Source organism: Trachemys scripta, chromosome 3 (genome assembly GCF_013100865.1).
Source record: "Trachemys scripta elegans isolate TJP31775 chromosome 3, CAS_Tse_1.0, whole genome shotgun sequence".
Taxonomy (NCBI): domain Eukaryota; kingdom Metazoa; phylum Chordata; order Testudines; family Emydidae; genus Trachemys; species Trachemys scripta.
In genome coordinates, this window is record NC_048300.1 from 44,065,288 (window position 1) to 44,086,617 (window position 21,330).

General features: G+C 42.0%; 1 long non-coding RNA gene across 1 annotated transcript in view; it reads right to left on the bottom strand.

Moving 5' to 3' along the window:
• Positions 1-220: 220 nt before the first annotated feature.
• Positions 221-21,330, bottom strand: part of LOC117874449 — a 91,212-nt gene continuing 70,102 nt past the window's right edge. Inside the window, exons 4-5 of the long non-coding RNA XR_004644992.1 lie at positions 21,163-21,284; positions 221-303 (exon numbers count right to left, since the gene is read on the bottom strand). This is a non-coding gene — a long non-coding RNA (uncharacterized LOC117874449). The remainder of the gene's footprint in view (positions 304-21,162; positions 21,285-21,330) is intronic.

Here is a 21,330-nt window from a genome sequence, read left to right on the forward strand (position 1 = left end):
ATATGGTTTCGGTGAAGGAATGTGTGTGACAGGGGACTAGGTAACAAGACTATGGAGCCTTTCCCATCTAGGTCATAATGTGCATCCAGCACAGGTCAGTGACTGAAATTAGTTGCCAGTTTGCATGAAATCAAATCATCTCAGTCCACTTTCTAGTGGAAATATGGAAGCCCCAACAGAGAGGCCAAGGACTAAATAGGGATCAAAATTGACTTACTGTCCCATCACTAGTGGTCTCTCCAGGTCAGGGTTGAGGTACACTGATGGGGCAGCATATGAAAGCTTGCAGTACTCTTGCGACGCCTGTACCATTGTGGAGATAGAGAAAAGGCTTCAGATTAATACTTGTCAAGGAAAATTAATGTGAAGAATATTTAAAATAATGCTAGTCCAAGTGTAGAAATCATATCTTGGTTAGTAGTGGGATATTGTTCTTATTCATTTTTAATACAAAAATGATGTAGTTAAATTTCCTCTCAGAATCCATGGCAGCAGCTGAATGCTAGATTCACTATTTTTTCTCTGACAACATAAACTCATCATCAAGAGTGAGGGAACCCACTGAATTAAAGAGGATAATTTTCTCAAAAATCACGTTGCCTCCCTCTTACTGAAAAGGAACAGTACTTTAATGGTACGCATCGAAATAAACATTTCCTTAATTTCATAACATGTTAAATAACACCACATTAAATTAAGAAAATTAGAGTTGGACTCAAACTGCAAAATTCTGGTCAGTACCCAGATCTTGAACACCCCAGCATTCCACAAAATAAAAGAGAAAAGGGAGACATTGAGGGACACTCCTGACAGCAATGAATATGTTGACTGCTGTCATTGAGTCTTTAGGACAATGTAAGTTTCAATAAGAGATGTAATACCAACACAATTTTACTGATGAGAAAGCCACAGGATACAGACTAGCTTGTTGCGATCTCCAGGATAGTTCCTGATTACACACATCACTCTGTAACTGTGTAAGTCACTGCCACCTACCTGGTCGAGTACATAAGGGTAGCCTCTTTTTTTATCCCACTCTTGGGAACTCTGTCTCCATCAGACAATGTACAGACCTCACATGGGTGCCTTCAGAACAATCCATTATCCTCCAGCTCTGCCACGAGCTTGTCTGAATCAAGGACTCTCTTATAGACCTTTAAAGCACACAGGAATCTAGGGCACAGAGGATCCACATATAGCCAGTTCAGATAGAGCAAAACTCTGCTTATAGTGAACTAGAACGCAGTGCCCAAATTGTTTCAAAATACTGCCGTGTGGAAACCGTGCTTCTGGTCATTGTAACCCTCCAGCTATAGTATTAAAATGAATTCACTATTAATCTCCTTCAAATCTCATTGAAATCCATAGGAGTCTTTCCACTGACTTCAGTAGGCTTTGGATCAGACCTTATAAAGCGTGATTATATTTCAGGGTAATTATAGTCACATGTTTATGTTATTTAGTTAGACTGTTGTACAGAAGTATCATATTGTTTTATTCTTAAAGACTAGGTCAGAGTATGCTAAGACATCAAGGCTTGGAAAAAAGGGATTCTCAGCAAACAGGTCAGTTATTTAACTAAGCAAATTTTAATTCTAGTAGTTGCTGTATCTGTGCCTACCATAAAGAGAAGCTAATCAACCAACACAACAAGAAGCAGCAGCAAGACCCAATCTCAGAACCATCTAGTGCCTTTGATCCTCACACAAAGAATTCTCATTGATATCACTGGGAGTAGAGCTTACAAAGTAAGGGTGGCATACAGACTCTTTGACTTCGGTATTGGTCATATTTGACCTGTCATATGGATGGATTACCATAGAGTGACTGAAATAAATACGATAACTAAAGTCATACAAGGAAAATCAACATCACACTTCAGCAGATGTCTTGGCTGTAATGGGTGATTTATAGGAATACATTGTAGACCTGAGAATGGGAAGATTTCATCTATTAAGAGCAACAAAACATGCTCCTAGGAGGAAAATTGGAGCAGGACTCAGAAACTCCTCAGAGATGATGCTAAGAGAATGTTCTGGCAAAGTAGCTGCTGATGAAGTTGTTGTTTATTTGCCATTTAAAATACATTGTGAGACTTTCCACCCCAACAGCAGTTTGAAGGGGGGGTTGTTATGACATGTTTTTAAAAGCCCCATAGCATGGGGGGAGAGGAGGATATGGATTTCTCCTAGGGGTGGGCAAACTTTTTGGCCCGAAGGCCACATCTGGGTGGGAAATTGCATGCAAGGCCATGAATGTAGGGCTGGGGGAGGGGGTTGGGGGGCAGGGTGTGGGAGGGAGTGCGGTATGCAGGAAGGGGCTCAGGGCAAGGGGTTGGGGTCCAGGACGGATGTGGGGTGTACAAGGGGGCTCAGGGCAGGGGGTTGGGGTGCGGGAGGTGCAGCAGGAGGCTCAGGGCAGGGAGTTAGGGGGGCTCAGGGCAGGAGGTTGGGGTGCGGGATGCAGGAGGGGTTTGGGGTTTGGGCTGTAGCCTGGCACCACTTATCTGGAGCGGCTATGGGGTGGCAGCGGCACGCAGCATGGCTAAGACAGGCTCCCTGCCTGCCCTGGCTCCGCACCGCTCCCAGAAGCAGCTGGCATCACGTCCGTGTGGCCCCTTGGGGAAGGGGGGCAGAGGGCTCTGCGCACTGCCCTCACCTGCGGGTATCTTCCCCGAAGCTCCCATTGGCCGCAGTTCCCCATTCCCAGCCAATGGGAGCTGCGGGGGGCAGTGCCTGCAGGCAAGGGCAGTGCACGGAGCCTTCTCCCCTGCTCCAGGGGCTGCAGAGATGTGGTGCTGGCTGCTTCCAGCAGTGGCGTGGGGCCCACAGCGCCATGGGAGTGGCAATCCCATGGGCTAGATCCAAAGCCCTGACGGGCTGGATCCGGCCCGTGGGCCGTAGTTTGCCCACCCCGTCCTAGGTATTAAAACAAGCTGCTGCAAGTATTTCAGCCTCATTTATGGTGTAATTCATTACCTTAGGGATCTGCACGTGAAATCTGCACTTCAGGAAGAAAGTCCTCATTTAGCAAAGAAAGTGCTGCGATATGTGTGTGTGAAAGCTTTTCCAACACTGTTTTCAGCTTGCCATATGGCCAACTTCACCCAAATTAGTAGCAATTGATGAGCAAAGCTTCAACAGTTTGAAAGAGAGAGAGAATTGCAGAAGTCCCATTTGACAATTGTGACCCAAGAAAGACCTATTTGCCTTTTTGCAATGTTTTAAAGGTTCCTGTTTTTGTCTGGCATTGTTAAAGGTTTTTTTCCCATTGTAGTTGGGCACAAGGAAATTCTCTTTCTTTCGGAAAAAGGGAATAAAGAATTATTGGTCCACAGAATAATTATAGCAATTGCCTGCCTGACTTCAGAGTTCTTGCCATCTCATTGTTCAATGGCTTCCAACCACGGGTACCCAGGCCAGCATTTCAGGCTTTGGTGACTCTTAAAAGCCAGCCCATTGGCCTTTCTCGAGAGGTACGAGGTACCAATGGCAGAATAAGAACATAAGAACGGCCATACTGGATCAGACCAAAGGTCCATCTAGCGCAGTATCCTGTCTTCCAACAATGGCCAATGCCAGGTGCCCCAAAGGGAATGAATAGAACAGGAAATCATCAAGTGATCCATCTCCTGTCACCCATTCCCAGCTTCTGGCAAACAGAGGCTAGGGACACCATCCCTGCCCATCCTGCTAATATCCTGTTTCTGTTACACAGACTTAAGGGGTGGGGAGCAGCAGGCACCAAAGAAGCCTTGCCACAGAATCCGCACTCCCATGCATGCCACTAAGAAAAGCTTCACAGTGCTTCTTATTACTGAAATGTGGTGATGGGGAATAGGCATTATGGAGACATTACAGAGCTACAGGTCCTCGCAAATGGTGCAGATCCACCAGGCCACAAATGATGGAAAAGACTGGGTTCTCTCCCCTCATTTGCATGGATTCACTAGGCCTTTTTACATGCTTGGGATGAGAGGAGATGTTACCTCCCCAACCCATGTGTACTTCCTGTAGGCAAAGCCCTTTTACTTTGCTTTGCTTCCTGGACCCGGCTCAATCCTGCTCCAATGGAAGAGAGTGGCATAATGCCCATTGATTTCCATGCTGTAGGAACTATCCTTTTAGTAAAACATCTCTGGGCTGGCCCTGTTAAAGATGCCACTTTCATATTGCAGCAAACCTGAAAAGAGTGAATACTTAAGCAAAATTACACACTTGATCCAGAATTTTCTATCCTTCCTTTTTCCATTTTTACTAATTATTTAAGCTATTAATATTTGAGTATGAGCTTTCTTCCTCCCAACCTCAATTTTCTCTCAGGTTGATCTTACAGTGAAAGTCATAATCCTGTGTATTTCAGCATAGTCTGTTGGCAAATAAATGATTGTAACATCACAAACTGACTCCTACAAGTTCACTAGCACATCAGGAGGAAGAGAAGGCCTGTGTCAGTTACTAGATAGCTTTATAATTTTTGTAAATGAACGTCATGCTCATGAAAAGAATCAGACTGAAGGAAACTGAGGTCCTATTTATTCACACAAAATAGATACTGCAAGAACAGTGGTAATGCAGTCTTTCCAACACAGACCTGCCAATGTGCCTCTGTCCTGTCCTGGAGGAACCAGTTTTAATGCCTTCTTTATGCTGACTTAAAATGTCCCATTGTTGTTACTGCTGAAGGGAGTTCTAGTGTAGACAAGGCATCAGTGGTTGCAAGAATTTTTATTACCATGTCATCTGGGCTTGCTACTCACCAGGTCAGATGACAGGGTAAGAATGTCAATGCTTGGTTTATCTATTGCCATCACTGGCGGAGCTGTACCTGGTAATGTAACACTGGGAGATTTTAAGAAAAAGCTCAGTGTCGATATAGGGTGTGAGAGACATTTAGCCTCAATATTCACTCAATCCTTAGTTTCTCCGCTCATGGTGTAAAAGATGCTAACTGAAGTTATGTGCACATTAAAAATTGGAGTGAGAACACCTACTCAGTTCACATACAGCAATGAATAACCTTCCTATGTTAGTATGAATTTCAGTCCTAGGACAGACTAGAACCAATGATGTAGAAGTGAAAGCCTCCATAATCTATTATCTAACCAACCAATCCTTGAGGCAAGGTGTTCTTTGAACGGGAAAGTCTTTGCTCAAATGTGAACACAATATGTTTGAAACTAAGCAAAGATGGAAAGTTGGCATATGAAAATCAATCAGAAGTTAAGAGGGTGCCATAAAAATTGATATTCAACACTAGCAGAAGTTATATGTACTATAATATTTGCAGAATCTGCTGTTTTAAATATGGAAAATATCAAAAATACTGCAGTAAGGGCAAAGACAGGGGTGTGGTGAGCACTGAAGACTGGTAAAGATCCACTTCTTAAAGGCATCCACTTCCATTTTATTCACCAAATTATTGGAATGACCTTAAATGAGAATTTTGGATGGAGCTGAATGGAATGTTCATGAAAATGACCATGATTTTCTATGTAGTGGTTACTGTTGTTTTAATTTCTTCTTTCCTAGGACACTCTGGCAGTCAGAGATCCTGTGGTTTTATACCCACTGTAGCAGACAGCAGAATCAATGGCCCAGATCCTGGCTCCATTAAAGCTGCTTTTAGTCAAAATTGACTTAACTGGTTACCTGAAGATTCCCCTTGCAACCCCCGAGGCTGCTGTAAATAACTCCTTAGGACTGGACTGGCATTCAGCTACATAAGGATCAGGGAGTTTCAAAGACAGCCTACAACCATCTTTGTTTCCCTACTACCATCCTGTGTGGCACTTGACACAAAAGGGCCTGTCCTGAGGTTCTGGCCATATCACTGTACTGGGCATTTATAGGGGTCCCATCTCAACATATCTGAACCTTAATTTTACCCACTTCTCGTCATTCCTATTATATCTAATTAGTCCTTGCATCACCTTATTTATTACTCTCTCTCCATAACCCTCCACATTTATGCCCTTCAAATACTCCTGTGGTCTTTTCCCACCCCCAGCAGTAGTTTATCCAAGCTTTGCATACACAGCTCTTGAAATCTTTCCTTCATAAATTAATCCCTCTAGCCCCCTCATCATTTTGTGGAATTATTGTTCCTCGACATCCTTTGGTAAGTAATCAAGTAATGACAGCTCTTTCTAGTTAATCAGGGAACCTACAGTTTCAACAATATTTATAAGGCTCCCTAATAGAAATATTCTATTTAGAAGCGGCAAGAATCCAAGCAGTTAATAAAAATATACACAGAAGGCAAAGAGGAAAAGGACCAACAGGAGCTCTCTTTTTGATAGCCCTAAGAATATGAGCAATGGCCCTAGCTGTGTTTGATGGTAAATGTCACATCTCATGTCAGATCCTGCCTGGATAGATTACCCCTGAAGATCATGCTGCCTCAGAACCGAACATTAGCAGCTGCATGCATTACATTAACCCTTCACCTGCTACACAATGGCTTTGTACTTGCCAGGGGCCAAACCTTTTAAAGGAGGGTTGACTGGCTTCAGAGTGTGGGGGAAAGAGAGCTGCAGGACAGATAATGTAGTAAAGAACCTCTGCACGCGTGTGTGTGTGTGTCCTTCAGTAGGATGTTTGTGGTGATATCCCAGAGCAATTGTGCAATTTTAACTGATTTAAAGGACAATATTACTGTTCAATTGCCCAAATGAATAGCACACTTCTCAAGTGTTGGCTAATTATTTTGCAATTATATCTAAAACATACTGTCTCTGTTTTGCTATGACACTAAAACTATGGAAAAACTGATGTAAGTTATCTGAATTTCCTCTTGCCTGCTGGATTTTTTTTTTTTTTTTAATATTAGCTTGGCTAGCACTATTGCATAAGCAAGCCATTTCGCCCCATAATGGTTACATAATTCTATATTCAGAGCAGTGTCACACTATTTCAGCAAAGATTCATTTGCAAAACATCCTTACTGTGGGAGGGCTTTAATTACAATGCAAAGGGTGAGTTTGCATACCACATTGTACTGTCTTACAGCAGAGTAACCTGGAAAACAAAGGGCCTGATTTACCTCAGTGTAAATCAACAGTGTAGCCTAATGAAATCACTGATGTAAAATGGATTTGAGAGGAGAATTAGGCTCATTGTTTCTTGAGTGGAAACATTAATTCCAACACTAACATGAGAACATTTTCACATTACTTCATGCTAACTTATAGATTAAATTAGGCCTTTCCTGTGGTGTCTGAGCTTTTTACAAATTTATTAAAATGAACGTAGGGTGACCAGATGTCCCAATTTTATAGGGACAGTCCCGATATTCAGGGCTTTTACTTATATAGGTGCCTATTATCCCCTACCCCCGTCCCGATTTTTCACATTTGTTACATGGTCACCCTAAATGAACACAAGATGATCTTTCTTTCTCCTTCCATTCTTTAAGAACTATTTTTAAATGAGCTAATTGATGGGTTTGGCCACTGTATATGATAAATGTCAAGCCCAAATTAAATCTATCACAAGTAGGAAACATTCTGTGTCCAAAATCTCCTCTCTTTTGGGTTTTCACGTCAGAATTGGAAAGAATCGTAGTTCTCTTTGGCTTCAGATTCTCAAATAACAAATAATTTACTAAAACTACATTAAACACCCTTTATTATGGTAAACTCTAACTTTTCACAACTTTGGAAAACATAAAGTGGCAAAGCTAATGTTTTATTTTTTCCTTTTGCCATTACTCTCTAATTTTTCCAAAGTTGAGGAAATTTTGAAAAGTTACAGAATGGAATATGGGTAGGAATTTCTAGACAATTCTACAGCCTTCAACAGCAAAATGAAGAAAGAGGGAAAGTTGGGGGTGGGGAAAATCCCAAATTTCAAAATTTGGGGAGAGGAGGGGAAATCAGATTTGAAAGCTGAAAGGAAAATTTCAATTCAAAATTAAATTAAAATGACCATTTTATTTCCCATTGTAATTTTTTAAATAATCAAAACTATTTTCCTATGAAAAAAATTGTTTTTGATTAAATCCCATTTTTTGTCCAGAAAATTTTTCAATTGAAAAATTTTGAGTAGCTCTCGTGAGAATCAGGTATCCTGACTTGGTTGTAGTTGTAATGTAAAGAGAGGGGAGGGGCCTAAATGAAATAACCTTGACAACTGGCATCAGACCTCAGAAAGGGAAGTTTCAAAGGAAAAATTGAAAGAAGGGAAATCACACTGTGGTTTCATTTAAATAAGATGCTGTTTATAAGGAAGAAATAAAAAATAAAGAGATATATTTGAACTCATTCTCATCTAACCATGACTTTCAAGCCATGCTCAAATAGTATTGTGCTGGGTGACTGAACTTGAAAGAGACAACATGGACTAGATCTGAGATAACACAAGAAGAAATTACAAGTCTGAAAAAGAGAGCTTGAAAGATACAGACTTGAAAATCTGGACTATAAAATGTAAGGTCAAATGGCTTCCAGCTTATACCTACCCGTAGTTATAAAAGCTAGAAGTTTGTAGCCATTCGGCCTTACATTAGAATCCAGGTTCTCAGCCCAGAGCTTACAAGTTCTAGCAGGATCTCAATTTGAAGACCTTGGTCCCAATGCTTAGTTCCTCCATTCAGCACAGGAAATGGAAAATGAAGATGCCACTTTGGCACCTTCCAGTTTCCAGAAGCAGCTGGAACAACCCAAGGGACTAATTTATGTTCTGCTGTAATTGCCCTCTCTCTCTCTCTCTCTGAAAACTGGGTCTAGAAACAAGGTCTACAAAGCAAGATGATTAAAAGTTATAACTAATAGAAGACCAGGAAAGAATGCCCCAGTTCCACACCACTAGCAGAGGAGTGACAGAAGCTGCAAGAAACTAAAAACATGCATTGGAACTAAGTACAGCTCTAAACTGATGTCAGTTTCCACCATTACTTTTCACAAAATTTAACTCAGGAATTAGAAACATTAGATTTATTCCATTTAACAGCAGAAAATTGTTTCAATCTGAAAGATGTGTTGATGGATCTGCACATATTCGTGTCAGAGCCCTAGGTGCTCAGATAAGAAACACTCACTTCCAACAAATCTTACCCTAGCAAAGCTCACAAATAAAAAAAGAGGTCATTCCCCAATTGCTCTAGCTAAAGTGAAAAGTTTCTAGGATCAACATCTTTCTCTGTTTATCATTTAAAAACCAGTGGAGAGGCTTTTTATAGATTCTTTTCACTTTCTCTAGAGCAAAACAGGAAATGACTAATAAATTGATAAATGCAAGAAAAGCAGCATTTCATGTATTTAATCTTCCTTTGAGTGGCATACCCCAATACGAGCGGCAGACCCACTTCTCTCCATCTGAATAGCCTTCTCAGAAAGAGGGGGTTGAAACCTATTCAATTAGTCTCTACTATTGGTGCTCAAGAATTGGGCCTGAATGTGCTTCAGTTTTGGGGGTGTTCAAAATCCAAACTCAGATATGGCTCTAAATTGTGTGATTGGCCCAAGGTGTGACTGGTTTGAGCTGAACCAAAACCACAGATCGGATGTTTTAAATTGGGATGCAAGTTTTGCAGGTTTAGCACATCTCCACAGTTCACCAAGATCATTGGTTGAAGCTACTGAAGGGCTGCACATACAGTCTTGCTGGAAGATCTTCCTTTTTAACGCAGGATACAATCATTATTGCCAACATCGTGTTCCATTCACAGTTAAGACCTTCCAGTGTTCTACATCCACCCCTACAGTAGTTTAACTCAATGATCTTTGTGAACATTTCTCTGTAGAGATGGGTTCAAAAGCTGCAAAACCTGGATTCCCAGCCTGTTTCCTTAGTGTGCTAATGAGCCATTATAACTAAAGAAACAAAAAAACAGTTTCTATATCTCTGCCCCAATAGTGGATGCCATGACTCCAGTTTGTCTCACCAGCTTCATAATTTCTGCTCTGATCATCAATGAAGAAGATATTACTGAGTAAATAAAAGACAATCTTTAAAAATATGTATAAATATTTACTGAATTACATTGGTTAAAGGGCCATCAAAAGCCATGCAGACTGGGCCAAATTGGAAGTTGTCTCATTATACATTTACCTAATGAAGTGGCCTGGACTGACTTCTGTGATAGGTACAGAATCCAGATTTTTTTAAAGGATTTCTAAAATACTGCACCATAGACTGAAATGCCAATGAATGAGCCGCTATGGTCTGCTGGATTCACACAGTGGTGACCTGAATTATTTTCAGCATTAACCTGTGATACCATAGTGGAAATATTGGGGTGAAAGCGAGTTCATACTTCTGGTTGTGTTTGTTTCCAATGGTCATTGATATCAAAAGCCATCCTGCACCTGCTGCGAAAATAAATAGGGTTGCTGTGGTAATAGGAATTTTTTAAAAAATACCTAAATGCATATTTCCTCGAACAGACTGAAACAATTCCTAAAGAGCCCTTTCCATTCTGTTAGGTAAATAACGAATATTTTCCATCAATGTAGTCCTCTTTCTTCTAAATCAGATAAAAGCTAAGAAATTAAATGAAAAAATAAACTATGTTTGTAGCATTTATGGACCAGATTCTGAACTCATTAACACAGTCATAAATCTGGAGGAATTACACTGATTTCAGTAGAATTACACGACAGTAAATGAGATTGGGATCTGGCCCCGCCAGTCTAACTTAAGCCAGCAAAGTGCAGGAGAGCTGGCATTAAGGCCGACGCATTAGCTTATACTCTTGTAAGCAGAATATACAGAATAAAGTCAGCTTTATCTTTCATCATGAAGTTTGAGAAGTCTTTGGTATAGAACTACACCAAGTCAGATCATCAATGTTATTTAAAGATGTTCGATGCAATTTAGCCCATTGAAATCTATAAATAAAAAGCGCTGTTTAACAGTTAGATATTATTATTATATATGAGATGGATTTGACACACTGTAGCTTGCGGGTTAATTTGGTTTTGTTTCTTATATCTGCTTGTTGCTTGAAATATATCCAGACAAGCTGCTTCTTTTATTATCTGATTTGCATCAAGTTATAAGAGAGAAAGCCTAGTGCTAGCTTTATTGTGACACTCAAGGAATTAGTGGATTCTTCATCCAATGTAAGCAACTTGGCTATATGCTAAGATTTATATTGCACAGTGAGGGACATCACTGTGTAGAACTGAACTATAGGGTTATCTGCCTCATTACGCATCAGAATTTTCCTGCCAAGCTGCTCATATTTTTCCAAGCAAGCCTCAACTACGAGGGAGGTCTGACACACTACTCTCTTCCCACTACCCTTGTTTTCAAACACACAATAGTTTGGCATGTATCCAGTCACAGCCAGGTGATTTTTGACCTTTGGCCTTTTCTTATCTGGTATCACTGAGGGACCACAGATGAACCCAATAAAGAAAGAGAAGAAGGAGAAGAAAGAAAATTAGCTTCTCCTTTGCCTTCACATTAACCTGATATCTTATGCTGTTTGTATGCCATGTTTTTGTGCAGGTGAAGTTTTGCCCTGGTGGAATTGCGGTTCTAGTATTATCTCCAATGAAAGGTAGGCTCTTTCATTAAAAACAATTGCTATTTCCAAACAGGAGCTGGTTCCTCAATTCCAGACATTCTTGCTGTAAAACATTCAGCTGAGAAGAGCAGATTGTTCCTGCTGAAAATGAATGGAATCTGGCAGGAAAACCTCATGTTTTTCCAATCCTAGTTTTTACAAAGAAAACACTGGGATCTTGTTGAAAAATTGCATTTGTTTTGGTGGACACATTTTTGTTCCTCACTTGAATTAATTCCAACTAGATGATACCAACTTTTTTCCATCTATCAATAAATAACTCTTTTCTTACAATCACTCATTAAATTTGAGATAATGTCATGTTAGGAAAGGTACAAACAGATATGCTATAAAAATAATAATTTACACAGATAGATTTAAAATTTGAAAAACAGCTTTCCCCAGTAAGCCCTCAAAAGAAAGGTAATGAGAAAAATACTATATGATTAACAGCCAAACTCACTGTAAATATGACAACGAGAGAGAGGCCAAGGTGAGTGGACACACGGCCCACTAAAGTTATGAAGAAACAAAATACAAAGGTCACCACATTGAATATCCATACGGTCACTGCAGTTCCATAATGACTGACTTCATTTAGCTCAAGTAGAAATAGATGATGGGGCAGATTCACTCAGCCTTATGACTAAAGGTGTAAATTACACTTCTTTGCACTAGCTGATCTCCCTCCGCCCTAAGGAATATTCATCCCAAGGAGGGAAGATGGTGATATGGTATATTTAGCTATAAAACTGTGATGCCTTTTAGCTTAACTGTACTGCACCTTTAAAGCCCTACGAACTCTCCACGTGTGCAGAGTTGAGCAGCCATTTTGCACACAGTGTATAGCACCCTCTGTTGACTCCCAATCTATTTGTGCTGCCAATTCAAGACCTTGATTCTGACATTCTGTGTCAGCAATTGCTCCAGGTCCAGACATATTAGTAACTGCATCTTCATCCATGACCCACCAAGACAGTTCCACTGCACTGGCACAACGCGGATAACCAAAGTGAAGCATGGAAGAGACAGAGATAAAGTATTCTCTGTAAAGGAGGCTCAGCTGTATTCGGGTAGATGAGTCTAACCCAAAGTCTGACCACTCCTAGAACATGCTGCAAGGCCCTCCTGCTGCTTTTCCACCACAGCTAGAAGAATTTATATAATATGTAGCAGGTGATAGATATACCCAAAATAGGAATCTGGGAAGGGGAAAAAGCAGAATACTCCTTGAATTCAGCAGTGGATCTCACTCTTGCTGATCTAATTTACCTGGGCTACATTTCAACAAACCCTTGATGGAAAAAAAACTTTATAGAACCCCCTAAAGAAAGACAGACAAATATCACAGCAACTGACAAAGTTTTAATGGTCATCACTCTATAAACATGGGCAGTATTTTACCCTTTTCTGCTTTGACATTAACAAGCTAAAACAATCTCCTTTCTCCCTTTCAGTAATTCTTAAGCACATCAGAACAACCATATGGGTCAGACAAATGGTCAGTCTTGTCCAGTATCCTGTCTCAGATACAGGATACAGTGCCAGATACTTCAGAGGCAATGAACAGAACAAGGCATGGGGTTGCATCCCTGACCTTCTTAGCTAATAGCCATTGATGACCCTATTCTCCATGAATTATCTAATTATTTTTTTGAACCTAGTTATACTTTTGGCCTTCACAACACCCCTTGGCAACGAATTCCACAGGTTGACTATGCATTGTGTGAAGAAGTACTTCATTTTGTTTGTTTTAAACCTGTTGCCTATTGATTTCATCGGGTGACCCCTAGTTCTCATGTTATGTGAAGGGATAAATAACACTATTCACTTTCTACACACCATTCATGATTTTATAGACCTCTATCATATCCCACCTCAAACATCTCTTTTCCAAGCTGAAAAGTCCCATCTTTTTAATCTCTCCTCGTATGGAAACTATTCCATACTCCTAATCATTCTTGTTGCCCTTCTCTGTACCTTATCCAATTCTAATTTATCTTTTCTGAGATGAGGCAACCAGAACTACATGCAATCTTCAAGGTGTAGGTGTACCATGGGTTTATGACATTTATGGATTTGTGGCATTATGATATTTTCTGTCTTCTTATCTATCCCTTTCCTAATGGTCCCTAACATTATATTAGCTTTTTTGACTGCTGCTGCACATTAAGCAGTTGTTTTCAGGGAACTATCCGCAATGACTCCAAGGTCTCTTTCTTGAATGGTAACAGCTAATTTAGATCCCATTGTTTTGTTCGTTTAGTGGGGATTATTTTTGCCAGTGTGCATTACTTCGCACTTATCAGTATTGAATTTCATCTGCCGTTTTGATGCCCGGTCACGCAGTTTTGTGAGACCCCTTTGTAACTCTTACTGTCAGCTTTGGACTTAACTATCTTGAGTAATTTTGTATCATCTCCAAATTTTGCCACCTCACTCTTCATCCCCTTTTCCAGATCATTCATGGATATGCTGAACACACAGGTCCCAGTACAGATCTTTGAGGGACCCTGCTATTTTCCTCTCTCCATTGTGAAAACAGACCATTTATTCCTCCTTTTTTCCCCTATCTTTTAATCAGTTACTGATCCATGAGAGGACCTTCCCTCTTATCCTATGACTGCTTACTTTGCTTAAGAGCCTTTGGTATGGGACATTCTCAAAGGCTTTCTGAAAGTCCAAGTTCACTATATCCACCGGATCACTCTTGTCCACATGCTTGAATTTTAATAGTTTGGTGGTGCATGATTTCCGTGTACAAAAGTCATGTTGGCTCTTCCCCAACACATTGTGTTTGTCTAGGTGTCTGATAACTTTGTTCTTTACTATAGTTTCAACCAACTTACCTGGTGCAGTAGTTAGGCTCTCCAGCCTCTAATTGCCAGGATCAGCTCTGGACCCTTTTTCAAAAGTAGATGTTACATGAGTTACCTTCCAGTCATCGGCTACATGATTTAAGCAGAAGGTTACATACCATAATCAGTAGTTCTGCAATTTCATGCCCTTCTCTTCCTTGAATACTCCTTTAGCACCTCTATTGTCCAGTGGCTCCGCTAACCGTTTGGCAGGCTTCCTGCTTCTGCTATTAGTTTTTGTGTCTTTAGCTAGTTGCTCTTCAAATTCTTCCTTGGCCTGCCAAAATTTATGCTCCTTTCTATTTTCCTCACTAAGATTTGTCTTCCAATTTTTTACAGACACCTTTTTGCCTCTAACCTTCTATTTTACTCTGCTGTTTAACCACAGTGGGTTTGTTTGGGGTGGGAGGACAGAGGAGTCCTCTTACTGTTTTTTTTTTTTTATTTGGGGTATATATTTCATTTGAACCTTTATTATTATATGTGGTATTTTTAAATAGTCATGCAGTTTGAAGGCATTTCATCCTTGTGAGTGTTCCTTTTAATTCTTGCCCTGTATGTCTAAATTAATCATGTAGAAGCTTAGAGTAAACTTTAGCCTCAGCATGGCCAATGTACATACAGAAATGCATGGTAAATTAGCCCTTAGCATTGCTAGTATAAATGTAGAGCATAGCAAGACAGATCCTACATCTATATTGTTAACATGCATTTAGAAGTAAATGTGGTGGATAGCCCTGATTCTAGAGATTTAAGAAATATCAGCAGAAAGACCTTAAGAGTTAATGCTTTGTTTATAAACCTTTTTAAATATGACCCAGGGCTACAGTGACCACAGTTTTCATCTTATGACAACAATTCAGTGGTCTCAGGCCACTTCCTAACAACCATTTTTCCACATGACAAACACCATCCCATTTGGTGCCCTATTCAGCCAAGGACTGAACTGGCATGTACAATTGTTACCCTAGCACCAACAAAGTTGAGCCCTCTGGGTCAAGGTTGAGATACATTGGAGAGGCAGCTTGAGAAAGCTTACATTACTGTTGGTCATGCTGTTTGTTCTGCAGCATAAGTCCAGCCTGCAGGTCTAATCAATCCATCACCTTTCATCCAGAACAAAAGTTATTTTAAAAACAAAACAAATATATCAATAAAGTTAACACTCCGCCACATGTCCCTCAGTCTCTGAAGCAAAAAAATAATATGCTCATCAGTCCCATTATGTGAGGGCCATGATTCCATTGCTCCATTTGCTAATAAGTGACAAAACATAGAACAATACATTTTTATGGTAAAAATTATTTTGATGCCTATTTTGAAAACAAAGCAGAGAAAGTTTCTGTTTCTGCTGGATGAGATTTTTCCAATTCTGCTTTCTTAACATAATTTAAAAACAAATAGTGAATAAAAAGCATCAGCAGGCTTCTTACAAGGATTCAGCTGTTAAATCCTTATTGTTATGTTTGCTTTGAAGTCAGGGGGAAAAAAATTCTAGTTTGCCAACATATAATTAAAAAAAATGAAGGCACCTTTTGCAAATAAACACGATGCAACAGAAAAGCTGGCACCAAAGTGAAACAAAGGCTGTGCATTACAAAATGGAATTATTTTAAAAGTTAAATTGTATGATACGTAATCATTCATAGAAATATATATATAAAGAACCCAAGATTTCTTTCACGGGCAATCTTGTTAAGAGAGAGACTGATCATTGGTACCACATTCTATCTAGAAAGCCTTATTGTAAGCTTGTTAATGGAATGCCCTCAGGGACTATACACACTTCATACATGGATACGCAGCATGAAAAGAAAGAACATTTTGTCTTTGAAGAGATGCAGAAGAAAATGGGGTAAATCTTTTTGCATAAAATACAGTTGGGTCCAGATACTGTATAATCATGCACTGAAGAAGAATAACTTCCATCACTTGTGTGCTGATGAGCTTGGATTTCTGAGTAATTTTGCACAAAAAAAGGCCCCTGATGCATATTACTTACATGGGGAAAGTGTTTTATCCTTAAAGAAAACAAGGCACAACTTCTGGCCTGAGCTATGTCCCTTTAGTGTCATTCCAGTGGGTTGCTTCTCTTTCCTATTTGCTTATTTTTGCCATTTTTTTACAATATAAAGTGAACAAATGCAAAATATTATTATATGGCATGACGACTATGGCTTTATAATTACTATGCCACACAGTTCCATCCTTGACCTGGCAGGACCATCTCTATATCTATAGGTAATCGAGTAGATGGGTACCATGCCCATTCAGCCCTTGCCAACAAAGAATGTCAGTTAGTGCCAACTGTGAGAAAAGTTTCTGAAGTGAGGTCACTAACACCAACAACTCATTGCACATAGGCCACCGAATAGCCACAAGGCAATCTCTTTTTATCTGGTGACCTGGAGGTGAAAGACTCATGAATTCCTTAAGCCACTCACTCTCCTGAGCAGAGACTTTGAGGCTTTGATAACACTGAAGTCTCCCCACCGGGGAAAACAGACTCAAACTAGCAAGGCTCAAACTAGAATGCTTGAAATAGTAGTGTGGCTACAGCAGCTCAGCTTCACCTCTAGCTGAAGCTCCATGTAAAGCACGCCGGGTATACCTATTCTAAGGTGACCAGACAGCAAATGTGAAAAATTGGGCCAGGGGCCAGGGGGTAATAGGAGCCTATATAAGAAAAAGACCCAAAAATCGGGACTGTCCCTATAAAATCGGGACATCTGGTCACTCTAACCTATTCTGTGTTTCAGCTGTGCTACTAGGTATGAATGGTTAACCAGGAACATCAGAGGGAGGTTATATTTGCACATTGTAAATAATGAGACAGACCTTGAAAACGTAATATGTCTTTTTACAGCTACTGTACGAGCCACAAACTCAAATGAAAACAACTCATGAAAATAGAGTGGAAAATAGGTTATTATATTAATGCTTCTGTCACAGTTCAGGACAACTGCACCTGTATTTCCCCTCTGTGATCCACTAATGGCAGCCACCCTTAGGCTTCCAGGTCCCCAGCCATCACCTCTGGTGGGCAGAGACACACATCTCTCCCCCTTCTGACTGGGGTATTTCCAGGCTGCACAGTACCCTTCCTCCACTGTGAATTCCCCTGTAAGTCAGATTGCCTCAGAAAAGCCTGCTTTGCCTTCCTTCCTCAGAGGCTATAAACAGCATAATTGTCTGCCATTAAGTTACCACACAGCTCATTCTAAGCAAGCACACGTATTCGTAAGGCAAAAGCATTATAGAGAAAACATTAAAAACAATCAGAGAACCTAGATGCATGCGAATAAGCTCACTAGACATCACCCCACCTTCGACAAGGGCTCTGGCAGGTGAACAGCCTTTCGAACCCCACCAAGAGGTTTTTCTGTGGTTCCAAGTTCATAACTGCCTTGGCTCGGAAGAAACAATCCGATGGCTCTGAGAGTCACTCCCTTTATACAGTTTGGACCTCTTGTCCTCATGTAACAGGCAATCAGCACACAAAGTCACCTCCTCAGGGCAATGCTTCAGAAGGCTAAATTCTTGCATATCCAAAGGAGTTAAATTTGCATACACCTAGCCTTAGAGATTTCTTGGGAAACCAACTTAACTTTAAAAGTTCATATTGTTTCAAATAGTCCTTTGAAGCTCATAACACTTCCCAGGGTTTACATTAGTCAGTTCTTCTTCCTAAAGATGTTACATACAACCCCACAATCATACACAAACATTTGCATTTTTAATAGAACAAACGTCTAAGAAACTTAAACCTAATTCAGTAAAGTTTGCCCAGGATGCTGCAGGAAATTGCCATTCTGTCACAGCTTCCGTTAAGTCCCAATCAAAAATAACCACATCTTAATATATGTCCAGAGTGCATGGAATCTGATTTAAGAAATTAGGATGCTTACAAATCCAAAAATGCATTGAAAAATATCTCAACCTAATCTCCGGAATTGATCTGGTATCTAGAATCCAGGCCTGATGCATGGATGTCACCAAATGAATCAATATATAAATGCGAAGAATGTAAGTATAAACTCATAGCTATGAGTCAGAAGATCAAAGTTTGTTTCATATTAAAATAAAGCAGAAATCAGACAGCACAACTGATTGTTTGTGAAAATGCTGCATGGATTTTTAGTACAAAGAGTTCCATGCTAGTAATGGATGCATGTAAATATGTACATATGTAGAATAGGCATTAAAGGTGCTGTGTAAATACATATCATGCAATGTAAACGACTATACTGAAAAACCACAGTGCATATAACAAAGCTTGCATTTGGCTAAGTTGTCCTTAGTTGGGCAGTTCACAATCAGGGCCGGCTCCAGGCACCAGCAAAACAAGAAGGTGCTTGGGGCGGCACATTTCTAGGGGCGGCATTCTGGCGCCAGCCATCATAGGCGCCAACTCCGGGGTATGGGGGAAAAGTGCCCCCGCCGCCCCAGCTCGCCTCCGCTCCACCTCCATCTGCTCCCCTGAGTGTGCTGCTGCCACCGCTCCGCTTCTCCCCCGTCCCTTCCAGGCTTGCTGCGCGCGAAACAGCTGTTTCCCGCAGCAAGGCTGGGAGGGAGGAGAAGCCGAGCGGCGAGGCACTCGGGGGAGGTGGCGGAGGTGAGCTGGAGCGGGGAGTGGTTCCTTTACCCCCCCGTTACTTCCTGCGCCCCCCCCCACCCTAGCTCACCTCTGCTCCCCTGAACGCACCGCCGCTCCGCTTCTTCCCCCTCCCTCCCAGGCTTGCCGCATGCAAAACTGCTATTTCGCGCAGCAAGGCTGGGAGGGAGGGAGGAGAAGCCAAGTGGTGGGCACTCGAGGAAAGCGGCGGTGGTGGAGCAGAGGTGAGCTGGAGCGGGAAGCGGTTCCTCTACCCCTCCCCGTTACTTCCTGCGCCCCCCCATTCTAGCTCACCTCCGCTCGGCCTGCTTCCCTGAACGTGCCGCTGCTCCGCTTCTCCCACTGAGAGGGAGGGGGAGAAGCGGAGTGGTGGCACGCCCGGGGGAGCAGGGGGAGTGGAGGTGAGCTAGGGCGGGAGGTTGCGGGGGGCCCGCAGGAAGCAATGGGGGGAGGAATGCGGCACGCCCGGGAGAGGAGGCGGGGCTGGGGATTTGGGGAAGGGGTTCGGAAAGGGTGGAGTTGGGGCGGGGCCGGAGGTATGGGGGCATGAAAAAAAGGGGGGGCAGCCAAAAATTTTTTTTGCTTGGGGTGGCAAAAATCCTAGAGCTGGCCCTGTTCATAATTTACTCTAATTAGAGAATGCCCCACTCTCACCCAGCACCCACTCTCACCTAGGAACCTAGGGACGAGAGCAAAATGAAATAAAGGGGGCGTCTCAAATATGTTGAGAGAAGGAAGGAGCCTGACCTCAAACTGTGGAGCCAATGCTCCCAAACTCTGCAAGTAATTTAGTCCTAGACATTGATTCAAACACTTTGCAGCTTGGGCCATAGGCGCTGAGTTTCTAATTTGTTGGAGGTGTTCCCCTCTGGCTCTGTCCAGGCCCTGTCCCTACTCTACCCCTTCCCCGAAGGCCCCACCCCTGCCCTGCCTCTTACCCACCTCTTCCCACCCCCACCCCTTCCCTGCCCAGTTCGCCCCCTCCCCAGAGCGCTCCAGCCTTGCTCCTCTCCTCCCCCCCCCAGAGCCTCCTGACGCTGCGAAACAGGTGATTCGCGGTGGGCACTGGGAGGGAGGGGAAGGTGCTGATTGGCAGGGCCCACCAACAGGCAGGAGGTGCTCCGGAGGGGGCGGTTCTGGTAGGGAGGCTGCCCGTGGTTGCTCTGCATCCACCATTTTTTTCCCCATGGGTGCTCCAGCCCTGGAGCACCCATGGAGTCGGCACCTATGGCTTGGGCCTGTTTCCAGGTCAGAGATTCAGTGTGGATATGCCTCTGTAAGACTGGCAGCTTCTCCCAACCTCTTTGGTCTAGACAGTAAGCTGGGTATCTCAGGTGAAAAAGTTGTCTCATGAGACTTCCACAGCTCCCTGTCTGTTGATGAGTCTGAAATACGGCACTGGGCTCTCTCACTGTAGTTCAGTATTTCCACTTCCGGTTCAAGCGAAAACTAGGAAGTGCAGAGGTGTTTGAAAATTAGGGTTATTATAGTAACTAGAGACGGAAAGAAGTTAACTGAGTCCATCCCCTGCAAGGGCAGCACATAGCCCTCTCAGTACAAGACACAGCAGACAAAAAACTGTTACAATGCTCAATTGAAGCCAAAGGGGAGAGAATGAGCCTAAGCCTCTACTGTCTGATATGTGTGGTCCATTCTGAGGGTGTGACAGACCCAGGAGCACACGGAGGGAATTTATCCTGAGCTCGACCAAGAGCAGGGACTGAAGTTGTGACTGGCCCTGTGCAAGTTGCACAAAAAGAAGTAAGGCTTCTTGCAATGCAACTACATAACTGCCAGTCACATTCTTGCCCAATCATAATTACCCTTATTATTAACAATGTTAATATGTTGCCCTTCTATATCATCTTCCATCACAGGTTCTCAGGAGAGCTTTACAAACATTGATGAATGAATTAAGCATCACTTATATCACTGCAGCATGACTAAGGATTATCACAGTTTTACGGGTGGGACTCAGAGGCACAAGGTGGCTAAGTGACTTGCCCCAGGTTACACAAGAAGTCTGTGGCAGAGCCAGGAACAAACCTCAGATTTCCTGAGTCTCCGTTTTGTGCCTCAACCACAGGATGATCCCTTAAACTCCACTTCCCCTCTCCCCACATAGTCCCCTAGTGTATCTATCGCTAATATAAATAAATGAAGATGTTTTCATACCTCCATATTTCCACCTGCCAGGCTGTCTCTCTTCCAGGTGTGTCTCATTTCTCTTCTCACTCTTTGTATGTCAGAGATCCATCCACCACAGTGCTAAACACTTACAGAGCAACAACAAAATCCTACAAAACAATAGAGCAGAGGTTACATGGCCAAGAAGACTGATAT